The 14,281-nt window shown below is 39.0% G+C and overlaps 1 long non-coding RNA gene across 1 annotated transcript in view; it reads left to right on the top strand.

The window, feature by feature from the left end:
• The window catches only part of LOC142827318 (uncharacterized), a 44,139-nt gene extending 33,854 nt beyond the window's left edge, over nt 1–10,285 (top strand). The window contains exons 2-3 of the long non-coding RNA XR_012901994.2: nt 4,139–4,197; nt 9,899–10,285. This is a non-coding gene — a long non-coding RNA (uncharacterized LOC142827318). The remainder of the gene's footprint in view (nt 1–4,138; nt 4,198–9,898) is intronic.
• The last annotated feature ends 3,996 nt before the right edge of the window (nt 10,286–14,281 follow it).

Raw genomic sequence — 14,281 nt, 5'->3', positions numbered from 1 at the left:
GGAAAAATTTCTATCAGGATGAGGTCCCCATCAAATATGAGTTGTAATTGTTTGATGAAATCCTGTGGTGAGTCCAGTGTGGGCTGTTAGGTGACAACTAGGGATGTTCAGTCAGTGAGTTTCCTTTTCCTGTATTGAATCACTTGACCATTCCATTATATGAGCTACATCTGTCGGGGAGAGTCCTTGTTTAGTGAAGGTGGTTTGATGTGTGTTTAAGTGTGCATCCTAGACTTTCTCTTCAGAGCAAATTGATGGTATCTGAATGCCCCTGGCTCTAGATAACAGATTTCTGAGGTTGTCTGGTGATTGCTGGATCTGTGGATTTCTTGTATGCAGTTGTTTGTCGTGTGTGGTGTTTAGGAAGATGGTGCTGGTATGGGAATGCTCCAGAGAGAGTTTAGTGGACAGGTAGTGGTCGTTGAAATTGTGGTGGCAGTCCATAAGCAAATTTAGATCATCTGCTTAACAATCTGTCTTAACTTGTATTTAGCTCAGGCACTCTGCTTCCTTCTCCTTGACCTAAAGAACAGTTCTGCGTAGCTCAAAAGCTTCCATCAACAGAATTTGGTACAATAAAAGATATTCCCAAGTGTCCAGGAACTAACCTGGCTAGAGTGACTTTCAAATAATAGATATCTTCATGAGCCATACAAATCTTTCAATATATTAAAGCCCAGCAACACACAGAAATGCTAACTTGGGCAGGATGACCTGATTAGTTTAATTGTGGCTTATTTAACCTGACCATTTAAAAGTTAATCCCTTTTTAACATCGTTGTTTCTATAAATATTAAATATCATGTGCTTGATTCTCTGCCACACTGCACTGTATGTAGTACTTTATTTGTGGAAAGTGGGTATAAAATTCTACCAGATTTGAAGGGTAGTATTTTACACCCAGTGGGCAAAGAAGTCCATTACTATACAAAGTGCAAGATAGTCAAGAACCAGGACATGTATCTGTGTGGAGGAACAGTGATTTTTCTTAGCCCTGGTTCACACCATCTACACTACAGAGTTAGGATGGCACAAGGCAGTTTATATCTACCTAACTATGTATGCGTGTACACTAAAATTTTGCTTTTGTTGATGTAACTCGCCCACTACATCAACATAATAACTCCACTTCCACAAGAGGGACAGAATCAATGTCAATATAGTTCAAGTAGTCAATGCTGTGTCAATGCAGACACTGCATTGCTTACATCAGCTATTGCTGGCTTTCAGAAGCCTCCCATAATGCTCCATGCTGACAGTTTGACTGGTACAAATGCCCTGGTGGAGGATGTACAGTGCTGACACAAGGAGCAAACAAGCAACAACACCCACAAAGCAATGTAATTATTATGACTGATGTGTGCGGACGTAAGTTAGGTCAACTTAATTTTGTAGTGCTGATATGTCCTAAGTTGGTTATTTTTGGTTTTGGTTCAGATCATTACATTTGGCTTTATAGAGGTGGTAAGGATCAGTCTAAAATAAACCTAAGGAGAAAACATATAAGAAGTCTTAGTAAAAGTACAATTTTAACAAAATTTCAATTTAGTATCTTCAAAATATATAGATTCTTTTTGTGTTAGGATATGCTATTTGAGCATACCATCCAGGGGAAATAAAATGTATTGTTCTGACCACCAGAGGGCTTGCATATTTTCCAATGAGTACAACAGAAATTTATTGAGAATGACTAACAGATGAATTTAAAAATTGAATATAAAGACTGTGAGGTACAGAGTGCATTCTATAGTACATATAAAAATCAACACGTGAAGTCATTTCATTAAAATTTGAGTTAATATCCTGTGTTTTAGTTCTTCAATAAAAATAGTAATTCACGTATGCTTGTTAAAAGTATTTTGGAAGGAATGAAATAATTAAAGGCTGAATCCTGCTCTCAGTGTCACAGGTGTAATTCCTATCATTCCTGTGGTGTAGCCACGGGCAGGATTCGGCCTGAATAGCAATGCATTTGACACAGAGAAAATAGATATGAACTTTCCAAAAAACAAAAATACAGTGGGTTTGATTCTCCTTTCACGTACAGCTCTTTTACACTGGTGTTTACTCCGTCACTGTTACTTCTGATTTCCATTGCTGCAAGCTAGATCAGTTCCAATATTTGAATTAAGTACTTTTGGAAATAGAAAACATCCTCTTTTTCTACAAGCCTTCATACATTTGAATGAGCCATTTTCACTGGAAATTAAGAGCCTGATGGTGAAATGTGTTAAACACCTCTTTAGAGGGGCTGAGAATTCTTGAGTCCTACTGAAGTCAAGTCAATGAAAGTAAAGGGGGTGCTAGTAGTGTAGGCAATCCAGTCCTGCAAGAAGCCCTCAACCTATTGACCTCATTGGGAACTGAGTGCACTCAGTGCCTAGCAAGAGGTACTCAGCACAGGAAGGATTAGATTTTTCTTTTGGTCAGCACAAGTTTTCATATTATTTAATGAAGGCAATGGAAATATATTGAAAATCTTTTAAAATATTAATAGAAAATAAATATCTGAGATCTAGGGTGCAGTCCTGAGAGGTACTGAGCACTTCCTGGAAAGATGCTGAGGACCCTTGTCTACTCTTCAGAAAGCACTTAGCTCCTCATCTGATCTGACAGAATCATAGTATCATAGAATACTGGAACCCGAAGTCTCCAAGAAGAAGTCACCAAGTGCCGTCTCCTTCACTCAGGCCTGCTGACAAGGAGGGGGGCAAACAGGGGCGATTACTTGGGGGCCCAGAGATTCAAAAGGGCCTGCTGCCCAGAACTCCCGGCTGCCGCCGCCACTACTACAGTAGCAGCAGCCAGAGCTCTGGACCCCTTTGATTTGCCACCAGAATATCGATGTGCCAGTTCCACATGGCTCTGAGGGCTTCTTGTGGAGGGAGTGTGCTGCAGTCTGGCAATGCTGAGGGCTGATTGCCCTCAGCACTGCCCCTTCTGCCTGAGGCCCTGCCCCTTCTGGGGTGCAGATCCACCCCCACACGCCTTGTGCTAGGGCCCATGTAAGCTGTCGATCTCACTGCTTGACTCACAGCAGGAACAAGCACCATCTAGAGCTCTGGAGCTTAAATGAAACCTTTCTATATTAATAATAATGCATTGTGTTTCCAGATAATAACATCTGTATGTATCCTAATTTAATGAAGAATGTAATTAATTTTCAGATTAAAATAAAATGTTGGAATCAATAACACAAACATGAAGAAGATGAAGAAACAAATTTCCTTCTCCTTTGTTCATATAGTTTTCTGATAAATAGGGCATGCAGCACAATAGCTTTATCTCTGTAATGTTAAAGTAATGTTAAAGTACAAAATCATCAAAATAATACAACATTAAGGTTTTATACTGTCAGATCAATATACCAGATTCCTCACTTAGTTCAATTCTGAATTCTTCTTACTTGCTTTTGAGTCACTTCCATATCTTCATATCTTTGTACCATATCTGTACAATATCTCTCTCTATTTTCATAGCTTACCTACTTTACTGTATTTTGCAGCACTAATGTATTTTTTTCTAAATGAACTCGAATGCATATATACTTTAGCCTATTTGCAAATTATTACTGTAGACTAGTTTTGAGGCTGCTATTATTAGTTTGTTTTTGTTTTGTTTTTTGCTAAGAACTGAAAAAGTATGACACAAACATAAAGACAACCCTTGCCTTAAAGAGCTTTTAGTCTAAGATGCCCCAAAAAATTCTTAGAATCTCTAGAGTAAGGAGTAAATTTAGATTGTGTTTTAATTACTCTGCTCTTGTTTAAGAGATCCTTTCTGTAATTTGACATGCTCTGCAGTCTTAGAAGTAACTAATTTTCAATCCTGATTTGATAGAGGGAGAGGGACATATCATTATGACTTTAAAGCTAAATAGCCAAAGATATCCTGCAAAGATACTCATGGAAGGGATAAGGGACACAGTAGATCAAAGAAACTTCAGAAGATTATTTTTGATAGAAATTTTCCTCTGATCATCCTCTTTAGGGGGAGAGGCTAGGGAGTCAATGAGAGATGACCTAGCAGGAATTAATCCCTGAAGCACATTAACTCTCAGTACAAAATCTGTGGGGTTAGCAGAGAACAATTACACTAAAAGCAGCTGTCCCCTTTATCCATTCTCTCTCACATTCAGGTAGTTCGAAGTCCAACCTACAAGACTCCAGGGAAGTGGGGAGAAAGGTGCTGTGGAGGGTATGTTTCCTATTCTGTCTATGTCTGTCTGTCTCTCTGTCTGTCTAGTCAGCCAGCCTTGGTTTTTCTATAGCAGGGATGTGAAGCCGGTAAGCGTCATCCTTACTGGTTACTGTTAACTGGAGGCCTGGCTGGGCTGGAGCAGCCCTCCGCCCATCCATGGTGTGGAGTGGAGGAGCTGGCCCAGTTGGAGGAGCCCCCAGCCCATGGCGTGGTGGGCCCAGCTTGGCCAGACCAGCACACTGTGGTGTGGGGCTGGGCTGGAATGGCCCCCTTCCAGCCCCTATTTAAGAAGTTAACCAGTTAAACATAACATTTAGCCAGTTAACTAATTAAATGGGATTTTACATACCTATTCTATAGTGTTCAGAGCTGAAGTGTCCATTCGTTGATCTATCAGCGAATCGTTCTCTTACCCCACTGAGAAGGAGGGGACAGTCTGACTCAAAACCTTTCCAAAAAGTTCTAGTCCTTTTTAGAAATACTAGATTTTTCTGGTTCTTCCAACTGTAAATGGAGAACAGCATATTTGGAGAACTGTGCTCTCATTCATTTCCTAGGCAAAAAGTATTCAATATGGTGTCATCTGAATTCCCCTTGTTTCATTCCAAAAGAGCTTCCAGCAGTTCTTGTTAATTCAGATAATAGATTACTTCAGCAATAAGACACAACAGGCCATGTTTTAATGGTCTATTAAAATGTGCCTTATGTGCATTGTGAAGCAAAAGGCCGAGTAACTTCAACCACCCAAGAAGTGTATTAATGGCCAATTAACGCATGCCTTGTTGTGTCTTGTTGCTGTAATAATACAGATCTTTTGTATGTACCAAGAAATGTCATTAATGAAGTTTTAAAAATTATTTTCTGTGTATTTCATTAAATGCATATTTTATAAAAACCTAGATTATAGTAAAATGAAAGGAGAATTTAGATTACTCTTTGTAATGACTTTTACAAAATGTTATTGTAAACTTGATAAAAACAGAATAGACACCATCAATTTGTACCTGGAGTTAGTCATCTCCAAATACAATTGAAATAGGTAAGATTTTTGACAATTCTCTTAAACAAGTCATTGGGGAAAAAAGAGCAAGATGTAAAATGTGGATACACTGAGCCATATGTTTCCTCTCTACTTCTGCAAGAGAGTGAACAGCTGCAGATTCTGACAAGAGGATGGATGCAGAGAGCAGGGAATGACAGCTCTATGGCCTTCTTTCTGTGGAAACCCAAAAGCACTTCCTTACTCCTATCAGCATTAATTTATGCCAGTTTCACCACAGTCATATAATAGCCCCTGCCTCCTAAAAGGAATTTCCAGGACATCAAAAATGAGAGGCACTACAAAAGCTGTGCTGCTGCAGAGAATAAGGGGGTCTCCATGCATGTGACTGGCTCTGCCACTGGTAGATACTGGAGATTGGCAAATACTGGAGGTCAACATTAATTCTGATAGAAAAATGTGAATCTACATTTTTTAGCTTTTATTTTAAGCCATTTAAACTAGGTGTTCTCTGTAACTTCCTGGAATTTTAAAGCTTGATTTATACATTGGCTATTTTAGGCTGTGTTCAAGCTACAATTCTACTTACATCTTGGGTGATGAATGTAGAGCTGGTGGAATGGCTCCTGCAGAATTCCTTGTCTGCTGTAGACAGTGGGACCTTAAAACAGGAAACCTGGTAATCCGACATTGTATTCAACTTCTAACTTACGCCAGCACATAGCAGGACGATGATTAGGGGACTGCAAAAGCACCCGTCATCCCTCTGCACGCACACAAGTTGTGCTGTGCATTCTTTGTTGACAGATGAGGATCTGGGCTTCTGTCCTCTGTCTAAGATGTAAAATAAGGAATCTGACCACTTGCTGTGGTTGGAAAATAGATAGCTGTATTTGTATGAGTAGAAATGTTAACCCCTAAGGATACATCTACACTGCAACACTATTTTGAAATAACTAGAGCTATTCCAAAATAACTTAATCCTCATCTACACAGCAAACAGTTATTTCGAAATAAGTGTCAAAATAGTCAAGCTGGAGGACTTCTTTCTCTTACTCCTGTAACCCTCATTGTATGAGGAATAAGGGAAGATGGGGGAAGAGTGCTCTATTTCAAAATCAGTGCTGTGCAGATACTCTCTATTTTGAAATAAGCTATTTCAAAATAAGATACGCATTTGACGTAGCTCAATTTGCGCAGCTTATTTTGAGTTAAACCCTGCAGGGTAGATGCACTCCAAGTGACCCAGGCAAATTACCGAACTCCTTCCTAAACTCAACCTATATTTTCATTTGGATTATCAATCTTCTTCACACCTGTCTTAAAGTATCATGTAGAACAGCTTCTTACTGCTGCTGCTTCTCCCCTGCAGGTTATGATGTTCCTATGGGAGATGAAATGATACTTTCATACAACACACATATCAGCTTATAAAATGCTTTGGGATCCTTTAGGCTGAATGCTGATGCACAACTCCGTGGCAAATCATTATCCAGCACAGCATTGTACCCAGGATACTGCTGCTTTTAACTTTCACATTTTGCTGAAAAGTGTTTGAATCTCCAGATTTTTTTTCTCTCTAATTTTCTCAAAATGAAAATCAACCTTGACATAGTAATATATTAAGCAGCATTAGAAGTCACTGGGAGTCTCTGTTGGAAAAAAAAGGTCTTTGTTTTCCTTTGACGGTGCTAGCATAACCGTGACTTTTAGAAACTACCCCCCTAACTTCACAGCTTTTAACTTTTTATTAAACCCCCCCCAAGCTTTTTAAGACCCTTCACAATGTGATTATTATTAATTTTAAAAAATCCACGAATGTTGAAAAGAAACACTGTGGTGTGTGAAGTGCCCCCAGCACAGTTAGCCACTCCCCTCATGGAGGTGGTTTACCTAGAGCGCTGGGAGACCTCTCTCCCAGTGCTCTTGCTGTGGCTACACTGCTGTGTTTAAAGCACTGCTGCAGCAATGCTGCCACAGCTGCGCTTTAAAGTTACGAGCATATACAAAGCCTCAGTTCAGTTTTGATTTTAAACTCAGATTAGTCACTGAATTGGGAAACGTAATAGATTTCATAACTGTGGGATATAAGCATTAACAGGGGAATTCAACTCTGTGTTAGCACTTGCAAAGGACTAGGGGGCCTTCACCTTCCCTATATAGAGGGCTGCCAGTGGTCAATTAGGTTCTCAGTGCAGACTATAGCTGTCTGTAACTTTTGCTCCTTCTGCAATGGCACACCTGGGCCACTGCAGCAGTGGAGAATAACTATGGCATAAGAATGCGCTGTAAAGCTCTTTGTGCCATAGCTTCCTCTTAGAGAAAATGTATGTAGAGCTGGTTCTGTGGACTCCCACAGAAGATTTCTGGCAGTGCAGGTATTCCCAAGGTCATGTATGATCTGCAGTCCACTTACATGAGAATGGCTGGAACAAAGGGACGAGAGAACCCAATTCCATCTTGACTTTTGGGGATACACTTCATAATGTGAGTGATGCTGTAATGGGAGATATATCCATATATATATGGGCAAAATGATGGGGAATAAATTAGCTATTATGACTCAACAGAGAGATCTTGGAGTCATTGTGGATAGTTCTCTGAAAACATCCACTTAATGTGCAGCAGCAGTCAAAAAAGCAAACAGAATGTTAGGAATCATTAAAAGGTGATAGAGAATAAGACAGAGAATGTCTTATTGCCTCTGTATAAACCCATGACATACCCACATCCTGAATACTGCATACAGATGTGGTCGCCTCACCTCAAAAAAGATATCTTAGCATTGGAAAATGTTCAGAAAAGGACAACAAAAATTATTAGGGTTTTGGAACAGGTGCTATATGAAGATAAATTAAAAAGACTGGGACTTTTCAGTTTAGAAAAGAAGAGACTAAGGGGGGATATGATAGAGGTCTATAAAATCATGATTGGTGTTGAGAAAGTAAATAAGGAAAAGTTATTTACTTGTTCCCATAATATAAGAGCTAGGAGGTCACCAAATGAAATTAACAGGTTGCAGGTTTAAAACAAACAAAAGGAAGTACTTCTTCGCAGAACGCAGAATAAACTTGTGGAACTCCTTGCCAGAGGATGCTGTGAAAGCCAGGACTTTAACATGATTAAAAAGAACTAGATAAATGCATAGAGGTTAGATCCATCAATGGCTATTAGCCAGTATGGCTAGGAATGGTGTCACTAGCCTCTGTTTCTCAGAAGCTGGGGGTGGGCAACAGGGGTGGGATTACTTGATTTCCTCTGTTTTGTTCATTTCCTCTGGGGGCACCTAGCATTAGCCACTGTTGGAAGACAAGATACTGGGCTATATGGACCTTTGCTCTTTGTCGTTATGTACTTATAAAATTTGCCAGGTCTTCCAGTTTCAAGCCTGAAATTAACTGAAAAACAAACACTAGGCTGTCTACACCAAACAAACTACACTAGGTAATCAACACAGTTAGATTTCTATATTTCACAACTTGCATCTACAACTGTAATTGCAAAATTAGAGTATGGTTGAAGCCTCTCTGAAAATATGCTTGAAAAACCTCAAACCTCTGTTCTAAAGTGCATTTAGGACAAACTATCCTGCATCCTAAATCCACAGGTTCTGACCCTTAAAAACATATATGGAAATTTAAGAGAAAAGTAAATAGGAAGGTATGCAGATGTCACGATCAGGAGTGCTGACCAGCACCTGGTGACTAAGGGGTAAACACTGTACGTAGTCGGGTGGTCAACCAATAACAATACAGGTAGGAATTTCAAACTGGAAAAGAGGGGTTTTTCTTTCTCTTCTGTGGTTGAGAGGCAGAGCAGTTTCTTCCAAGACTGCAGGAGATGGGAGACACCTCTCTTCAAGAATGGACTTCTTACAAAGTGTAAGTAGGGGAAAGGTTAGCTAGTCTGTCAGGATTTATTGTTTTCCTTGTTTGGGGATGTGGAAATAATGTCTGAGCTTAAGTGCTTTTTTTTCTTTGTAACTAAGTTTTAGCCTGGGGATTTCCCTGAGAATCTATATCAATTGGTGGCTCTTTCCCATCTGGCCACTTTACTATGCTTGCAACTGTAGTTTTGTTTTCATAATAAAGGATTGTTTTCTTTTCTAATTAACCGGTTGATTGGTTGATTGTTGTGTCCTTAGGACTCAGAGCCTAGTTACAAGGGCAGAGTCAACTGTTGTCTGTGAATTCCCTGGTTTTTCCCAACTCCAAGCAAAAAGGAGGTTGGGGCAGGAGGAGAGTTTTACCTTAGGAAGGAGATTTCCCAAGTGATCTCTTCCCTGGTTTTTCTTGGAATTTCATGGGTGGTGGCAGCGGATTCTCCAAAATCTGGATATTAGGATTTTGGGGGGCAGCTTTTGTACTGGAGCCTGTAGAGGCAAGATTTTGGAGTGCTCTTATGGGCCCCCAACTTCTGCATTCATAGTGCCATAGTGGGAAACAGCCTTGACAGCAGGGTTGAGCTAGATTATTTCATTAGATAAACTCTTACAGCTCCCAATGATGTCATGCCTATCTGAGGTGAGAATCTGGTCCTTAAAAGTGGTTGTAACTAAAATGAATACTTATTTAATATGCGAAAGTCAGATACAATAAAATGCCTAGTCTAATCCTTTCTCTCCAAAGTGTCTAACTTTGAAAATTGCCTCATATTTTATCTCCTCTGATTTTCTTCTTTCTTTCTTCATTCAAGCAGAAAATCTCCTCTGACACTGCTGTAATTCTTGCCAGAACGGCTTGTGGTTCCCTTTAAATGAATTTGCCATGGCAGACAGCAGGGAACAGGTGGCAATGCTTGCTACTGAAGATCATCATCTTCTCTAAGATTTTCATTAGACACTTAATTCTTTCCCTGGCATGCCACGGAGCTATAGGGATGCAGAGCAATATACTGTGATTTGAGAAGATTTGCAGCTGGTGAAGGAGATCTGGAAAGGAGCTGCCTTTTGCAGCCATAGATATTTTCAGCAGACTGATGGGGTTTTTGTAATGTGGACACCAATCTATTTGGAAGTGAACTAAGTCTATTCCAAACTGTACCAAACTATAGCTAATGATCCATTAAAATGAGATCTACAAATTATTTGACTTCCCCAATTTTATTTGAGTTTTTAAAAATAAAAGTCTTTGCCTTCGTGCTCTGATTCTACTGAATACGGGGGGGAAAAGGCTTCTTGGGAACTTGATTATTATTTACATGAAGGGTCCTTTCCAACATTCTGGCAGTATAAAGAGAGTCTTTAGCATAAATGAAAATCAGAGTCTTTTGTATTAATTTTTTATTGAACTTTTACTTGTTGGAACTGAGGAAGTGCTGCTGAAGGAAAGGAGTTGCTGCACTTCTTGGAAGTGAATATATTCGGATATGAATACTACAGTGAACTCCACCTCACTGAGGCCCAAACAGATTTCAAAACTTGCCACAAGAGCCCAAATAAGGAACACAACAAAAAATAGAGAACAAAGGGTCTATGATGACCTGAATAGTCCTTGATAGTTCTTCCCCTCTGGAACAATGGAACTATCAACCTTCAGGGTGAAATTTGTAAAGGCTGGAAGCAGGGCTTTCTGAGGGCCTCCCTGGGTCTGTGGAATTCACTACTGCTGGACCAGAGTCTGATTCACTAATGCCCTGCATTATTGTAACTATTTACACCAGTGCAAATTTGGGTTTGAAACACTACCATTCTGCTCTGGTGGCATTCTTGCTTTGTACTCACTGCAGTGCTATAAACTACTGTGTTTGGTGTAGGATGATGGTAAATTAGACCCTAAAGTTAAACACAAACCTAATTTCTTTCTGGTCCAAATGCAAACCCTTCCTTCCTTTCTTTCTGACATTCCTCACCATAGCTTCCAAGCATCTCTCTATCTGTGATGTGTTTATACTCACAATGCTGCTGTGAGGTAGGAAAGCCCATTATGCAGAAGGGAAACTGAGGCAAAGAGGTTAAGTGACTCATGCAAGATCATGAAGAAAGGCTGTGGCAGAAAAGGGACTTAAACTAGGGAAGTGAACGGGTAACCAATTAACTGGTTACCTGGTAAGCATCACCCTTTCTGTGTGATTCTTACCAAGTACTGATTAACCATTACTCTGGAGAAGCCCCCGAAGGCTGCCAGATCCTTCTGTTGGCTCCCCCTGTACAGGAGGAAGCGGGAGCGGAATCCCAACTAACCGGTTAACTGATTAACTGGGATTTTAAATTCCTAACTTAAACCTAGATTTCCTGGTAAGAACCTGAATAAAATCAAGCAAGATTGATTTCTTTAATATAAATGATACTATTACATTCATCCGAAGTTCTCAGAACCCTTTATAAACTATAATTAAGCCACATAACAATCTTAAGAAATAGATGCAAGCTAGTGTAATTTTAGAGTATTTTGCAATGGATCAACTGAGGCAGTTAACTGGGGAGCCAAAGTGACTTGTTTACTCACACAGAATCAGTGGAAGAACAGGATCCAAGAACCCTGACTTCCTGTTCCTTCCTCATTTCCTCAGTTTCATGATCCAACAAATTTCATGTTAATAAAGTACATTAAGTGACACTGGGATAACATCAGATTCATATGGTACAGGACAATTTTAATCTAAATTAAATGAATTAATCATATGCATTAAATAACATATTCAAATACTTCTAGGAAAATACACACAATATTTTCAGTTCAAAAATCTTCTGGAGCTCATCTTGCCACACCTGAGCAAGGATATTATTGAAATTACACTTTCCATAGGCTAGTTTGCAATGAACTTGATAATAAAAGCAATTGTATAGCTGCTGAGGAGATACCACAGTTTTTAGAATTCCTTTAATTTTTATCTTGAACCTAAAAAGTTGATTATGGGGAGACAGATGTTGAAAGACACCACAATTTTATAGTATTTCATGATTTGCCTAGAGGCATTCGTAAATGGAAAGTGACAGGAATGTATAGAAACAGGCTTTGGGATGATAGGTCAGCAATTGGTGGACAGCAGAAGATTAGTGTTTTAAATTATTGTGGCATTGGTTATTCAAGCCCAAAACAATCTATTGTCTTGATATATAATGCCTTAAACACTTTTAATATAGTTCGTTGTGTATTACCTCCTAAAAATGTCATGTAGGAACCCATTGGATCCTAAAACCCAATGTGATATTCCTACGAGTCATGCCAAATCACCACATGAAGGTTTTTGGCTTTAATTGACAACTGAATGTGAAGTAAATGGCCCTCATTCCTCATTGTTAGAGAACAGATGGCAGTTTTGTAAGAATTCAGGAGTGAATGTTGGGGTCCTGTCCAAATTCCAATTTGGATGATTCCAATCTAGCTTACCTAAATTCTCTCTGCAGGTTCAACTAGAGATTACATTCTTCTTCATATCCTTTCTTAAATTGTTCTGAACTGTTACTCTGTGCAGTTACACAACTGCCAAGTTTTCCTCACAGGGTTGTTATACTTCAGTATCTATTTTTAGATTAAAGTGCTATACAATTTATAATAATTATTTTTCAAGTTTAATTTACTGTTTCCCTTCTCTCTGTTTTACAGTCATTTTCATATTTCACCTTTTTCTTTTGGGATGGGGGATAGGATTCTTTTTCTGAATGGTTTTCATAATTCTTTTTAAGTTTCTGTTTTCCATTAAACACATTTACTACAAGCTAGCCATTTTTAAAGTGTTCACACTTTTTCTTTCAGAACACCCATTATTTATTTCTGTGTTTTTTTTTCCCCCATCTATTTTTTACAAGATAGGGGCAGCAGTTACTCAGCTGCAAGTTACAAGTAATAAGTTAGCTTATCATCAACTATACAATTGTCAGAGAAGGACAGAGAGGTGATTCCCTCTGACAGGATCCAAGACGGAATGGAACAGAACATATAGAATTTTAACAGTTATGCTAGCCTATGAATATTCTTTGTTTGGTACTAAAACATGTATTTATACTGGGGAAAGGTGAAAGATGGGACAGAAGAATATTCATCATAGTATATGGCAATTTTTAACTACATGCTTTCTTTTTAAACACTGTTTCAGTGTCTTTTATCTAACTAGACAGAATGTGTGTGTAACAGGCTGGCAACATTTATCTGAAATACCACATTCTCATATTAGGTATTTATCCTGGAGAGGCTTAAGGGGATTTGGAGGCAGGTAGCTCAATATTCTACATGAGCATATGAGGATAGGATGGGGGTGGGGGGTGAGAATGGCTGTCTATAAATAGAGAATATAGGGTGTTGACTGTGTAATCCTCAGGTAAGAACCCTTCGAGCATCCACATCTGGGGATAAGGCTTGAGACTAATTTTATGTCATGTCCTCTCATGCTAATCCCTTTATTAATAAGGTCAACTCCAGGAAGGGGGTGAGGTTTTGATTCAAAGCAGTGCTTGGCCTGAGAGTTGAGAATGTACATGGATTGTGCACGGAAGAGCAGAGTTATACATTAGACAATAATTAACAAGATTAAAATTAATATATTTGAGGTAGAGATCAAGGATGGACACTTCACAGTTGTACTATGTGAAATATAGCTTGTGGAAATGAAATTACTTCTGGAATGTGGACTTCCAAGGTCCTCTGTCCTTTAATTGTAATCCTTGCGGCTCTTAGACAAAATAGTAACATGGAGACTATGATTCTTGCACAAATAGCAAAATATTTTCACTTATAACTAACATCGTCTCCCCACTACACACATTGAAGGAAAATAAAATTCAAGTATACAGACAGAACACCTACAACAATATGTTCATGCAATTAAAGAAAATGAACAGTATTTCTGCAATTAAATATTCCAAACACATGTCGCTTTAGCTTCTAGCTAAAACAGCCAATCATCAATTAGGACTAGGAGTTTCTGCTTGAGTCACCACAGAGAAGCAGTATTTTGGCAAATTCTATAGCAATACTGACCTAGACAGATTATGATATACTGCAGAAGTTGAGGAAAAGCCACCTGCAAACTCTTCATCATTGCCATTCTTGAGTCCAATCAATACCTGCTATTTTTGAGTTGGCTGGCCACGCTAGCTCTATTACCGAAGGTTTCTGACAGATAATTGGCTATGGCATAGTA

The sequence above is a fragment of the Pelodiscus sinensis genome, chromosome 2 (genome assembly GCF_052426305.1).
Source record: "Pelodiscus sinensis isolate ZL-2025 chromosome 2, ASM5242630v1, whole genome shotgun sequence".
Taxonomy (NCBI): Eukaryota; Metazoa; Chordata; order Testudines; family Trionychidae; genus Pelodiscus; species Pelodiscus sinensis.
Note: the sequence above shows the minus strand (reverse complement) of the source record. Positions and strands in the feature narration are given on the sequence as shown.